We start from the raw sequence: 4475 nt of genomic DNA on the forward strand, positions 1-4475 counted from the left end.
GTATAACTGAGGCATTCCTTGGATGTTCAAAGCTGTAGAACCTTAGCTTACTGACAGCAACCAGGACACAGATTTAAGTTCCCTAAGAATGCTTAAAGGCCTCTTTCATGCTGCTTTCTTAAAGCATTTGATTTTCTGAGCATTGGGATAAAAGAGCTTATGGATAGCAATAGCTATGATATCAATTGGATAAGGTCATGATGCAGGACAAAGAGCACATCATGGAACACCTAAAGGATGCCATTGAAAAAATAGAGTCAGAAATGTCTCCATAAGAGCTCCAAGTCCATTTTTTTCAAAATTCATGGGTATGATGCCAATAATTCCATTGATGGTTTAGAACTCATTGCTACTAACTCTCATGTCCATAAGGAAGGAGGGGAGCAGGTACCAATCATGAAAGAAGAAGAAGTGATAAACTTGATAGATTGAGTTTTAAAGGATGACAATAGCTATTTTGACTATATTGAATTTGCAAAATCACTCAAATAAAAATCCATCGACAATTTGTTAGTTATATGCGAATGTGACTAAATATGATTGAATGCTTGCTATACTGCAAAGTAGTTGTGCTTTTCCAACTTCAGTGGTACAAGATAAGACCCCATAGCAACTTGTTACTTTGGAGTAAAAATAGAAAGTTTTGGGAAGATGTGACTCAAAAATAATGGAACTGCAACCCACTCATGAATTTATGAATAACTTCTTAATAGACAATCACTTTTTGGGAGTATGATATATCATTGAGGGTGGATGCTTACAATCTCAGTTTTGGATGTAAGATAGTACTTGACTCTTGGTTTTAATAATGTCAGAATATCTTGAAAAATGAGTACTTCTTTCATGTGACCAGAGAAACTTAGTGTGGCCTAGGAAATAAATGGTATCCCAGAAATTGTAAGTTCAATCAAATAATTCAACTTCCTAGGTACTCATGTAATCAGTGTTCTTTACAGCTTGCCTAGTAGAGATAGTTGCTTACTGGGCGTAAGTGACTATTTGAAGGCTATTTATAGCTACAAATATTAAAAAATAAATATTTTGTAGATATTAAACTGAATTTTCAAATGAGCCTATTGATGAAAACAGTTTTGACTTGGGTTTATATTAACGCTTATGTTGAACTCGGCATTTGAAGTATTTCTTTGCTGTCTTTGAGTATTTTGCAGGACTACTAACACATCTCTATACTTTTTAAATATCATGCTCAATCTGAGAGAGATCTTGAATGAATATAATGTGATTCTTTGCTCCAAATGATGTCAAAAATGTTAACTTTTTTAATATCTGCATTTAACATTATTTTCTGGAGTTTCATTTTATGGTCTAGAAGCTGTAGGTGCAATGTTAAAACTATCCAGTCAGCAGTATGCCGTTTAAAAAAAAAAAAAAGATAATCTAACCTATATCAGAATGGAAAAAGATAGTGAAGCCAGTTAAATGTTAGTAAGATGCCTTAACATTCAATTAGTTGATTTCAGACTGAAAATAATTTAATAATAAACTCTCCTACTCAAGAGAACACTTGGATTCTTTCAGATCAGTTAAAAAATAAGCCTAAAATATTTTAAACTTTGTAGAGGCAAGAATATTTGAAAAGATAGAAAGAGACTAAAACAAAAAGCACTGTGTTAGTACTAATTTGAATGTGAGTAACATACTATATTAAATGGCATTAAAAAACCTGTAATTATAAATCATTATCATAACTAATAGGAAATGAATCTGATTACTGAACCATCTTTAAGATGCTCAAAGATCTGTTTTCTGTATTAAAGCATTCTTAAAAGAAAATGAATGCATTTCTAAAAAAATGATTTTCTGTGGTGAGCATTTGCTCAGTAAAAAACTAAGTTGTACACTATTCTTGTATTATCTAGTTTGGAAAATTTGCATAATGGATTATTCTGATTATATACATAATAAAGATGATAAAATGAATTTAAAAATAGGCATATCAATGAACTGTTATCAGAGCACTAAGTTGGTTTAACCATTTTGTCCATCAATTTGTATCTATATCCAAATAATTAGTAAACTGCACATACCACTTTGATTCAGCTATATATCTAGTAGGCCTAAAAAATAAAGAAATCAAAGAAAGAGGAGATAAAGGTCCAATCTGCACAAAAATGTAGCAGCCTTTATGCAAAAAGAACTGAAAATGAAAATAAATAATTGAACAAATGAATGAATGAATGAATGAATGATTATCAGTTGAAGATTGATTGCATAAATTGAGGTATGTGAATGAAACAGGATAAATAGCATTGTGTCAACAGAAACTAAAAAAAGATCCAATTTCAGAGAAGCCCAGAAAAGATATGATTCAGAGTGAAAAAACCTAGAAGAATATTTTATATAATCACATTGATGATGGTATTCAGTTTTATCAGTCATGTCTAACTCTTCATAACTTCATTTTTTGTTTTGTTTTGTTTGTTTTTAGCAAAGATACTGGGATGGTTTACAATTTTCTTTTTACAAGTGAGGAATCCAAGGCAAACAGCATTTAGTGACTTGCCATGGATCACATAGATAATAAGTTTCTGAGTCCAGGTTCAAACTGATGAAGATGAATTGTCCTGACTCCAGAATGGGCACTGTATCTGCCACATGAATTGACATTAATTTAATTTTTAAAATCAAGAAAAATTAAGATCTAGATATATATGTTGGCTCTGGCGAATAAAACATTAGTTAGAGAAAAAGATGACAAAACGAAAGGGAAGTGATTGAATTAACAAGCTTTTAGACAGTATGAATCAGTATAGGAATAAGAGCACAAGTAGAGAGATTGACTTTGGAAAAGAGTGGAATCAATTTTTATCAATAACTAGAATAAAGGAGAAAAGTATAAGAATGAGTTTTGTTATAGAACAGAAAATGAGAAAAGAGGGTATTCTAATCTGATGTCTATTTTCAAAATAAAGTATGAGACTATGTCCTTTGCTAAAAAGATTAGAATTGGGGAGAGGGATATTATAGGAACCTTGAAAAGATTAGAGAAGATTTGGAACTGCCACTATGATGATTGCATACTTCTAGTGCAGTTGGTTTGGTTGTACAACTTGAGTGCCCTTAAGCGATATTTATTTATATAAGAGAATAAGAGAAATTGGATAAGGACCTGGACCTAGACTTTCATTTGCCAAGACATAAGCTATGTTATAAAATAAAGCAAGAGCAGAGGGAAGAAGTGATTAGAGTTAGTCATAAGCATGTGGAAAATATTTGGAAGGAAGATAATAAACAAGAAGTTATTAAGCACCTACTATGTGCTAGCACTTTACTAAATCCTCTAGAAATTTTATCTTAGAAGATCCTAACAGTAGTCTCTTATGGTAGGTACTATTTCCCTCCATTTTATAATTGTGGAAATTGAGACAGACAGAAATTTAGCAACTTGTCCAGGATCACATGACTAATAAGCAGCTAAGATATAATCTGAGATCAGGTCTTCCTGACTGAGAGACAATTCTCTATCTACTGTTTCAGTAGCTATTTCTAGAATAAAATATAATGAATAATTAAAGGAAAGGAAATTTGTAATTAAAACATGAATTTTCTCTGCAAAATCTCTTAATTATATATAAAATTTCTTGAATATTGAATATGAACTCACAACCTAAGAAAAGCAATACTATTGTTGACCAAGTCTTATTTTCCAGAAAGTCTATCCCCTTGTGACTTCCATCATATTTTGCAAAGTTTCATTCTTTGTTACCATTATTTTTCATTCTGTCCTAGTTTTAACAATAATGACTATTACACAAAAACTGTTCAGTTTATCTCCTTTCTTACAGATGTACTTACAGAGTAAGTACAGATACTTACCTACAACTAGCTTCTTGTAATTCTTCTTTCAGATCTGGAACACTATGGATTGAGTATTGATTATGGCATTTTTTCTCTAGAGGAAAAAATGGTGAGTGTATCTGGAGCAACCACAACTTATGTGAAAACAACTTGAGTGGTCTTGTGCAACACTTCTAAAATCTTTGACACAAAGACAAGTAACACAGCATTCCCAGCTTTCGCACATAAATGTTAATAAGTGGTTTCTATTTCTAGCTGAAACACTATGGGAAGTGTGTGCTGAAAGATATTATGCAAAAAACTTGAAAAAAATTGGATCACATATTTGCATGGTATTCCTTGACTCAAAGTCTCCATTATGCATAAATCATTATTTTGCCCACACTGTGCCAATTGAAAGAATGTATACTCATATGCTGCACACAGAGTTGATTTGTGATACTGCAAGCTATTTGGACTTCATGGTGGGATTAAATATGTTTTTTATTCTGTTTTCTTGTTGTTGCTTGGCTTTCACTTGCTTCTGTTAGAGATTTCTGCAGAGCTGTGACTGACTCACTCTTGGGATTGGTTACCAATGGAGATTTATTTTCCCTTCTTTAGATACTTGAGCTGTTTTAAATGAACTCTTTACCTGTTAAAATCAGATTCTTGGG

At 31.9% G+C, this 4475-nt stretch overlaps 1 pseudogene; it reads left to right on the plus strand.

Moving 5' to 3' along the window:
- Positions 1-221: 221 nt before the first annotated feature.
- Positions 222-492, plus strand: LOC127561905 (multiple coagulation factor deficiency protein 2 homolog; annotated as a pseudogene).
- The last annotated feature ends 3983 nt before the right edge of the window (positions 493-4475 follow it).

This window comes from Antechinus flavipes, chromosome 1 (genome assembly GCF_016432865.1).
Source record: "Antechinus flavipes isolate AdamAnt ecotype Samford, QLD, Australia chromosome 1, AdamAnt_v2, whole genome shotgun sequence".
In the NCBI taxonomy this organism is placed as follows: domain Eukaryota; kingdom Metazoa; phylum Chordata; class Mammalia; order Dasyuromorphia; family Dasyuridae; genus Antechinus; species Antechinus flavipes.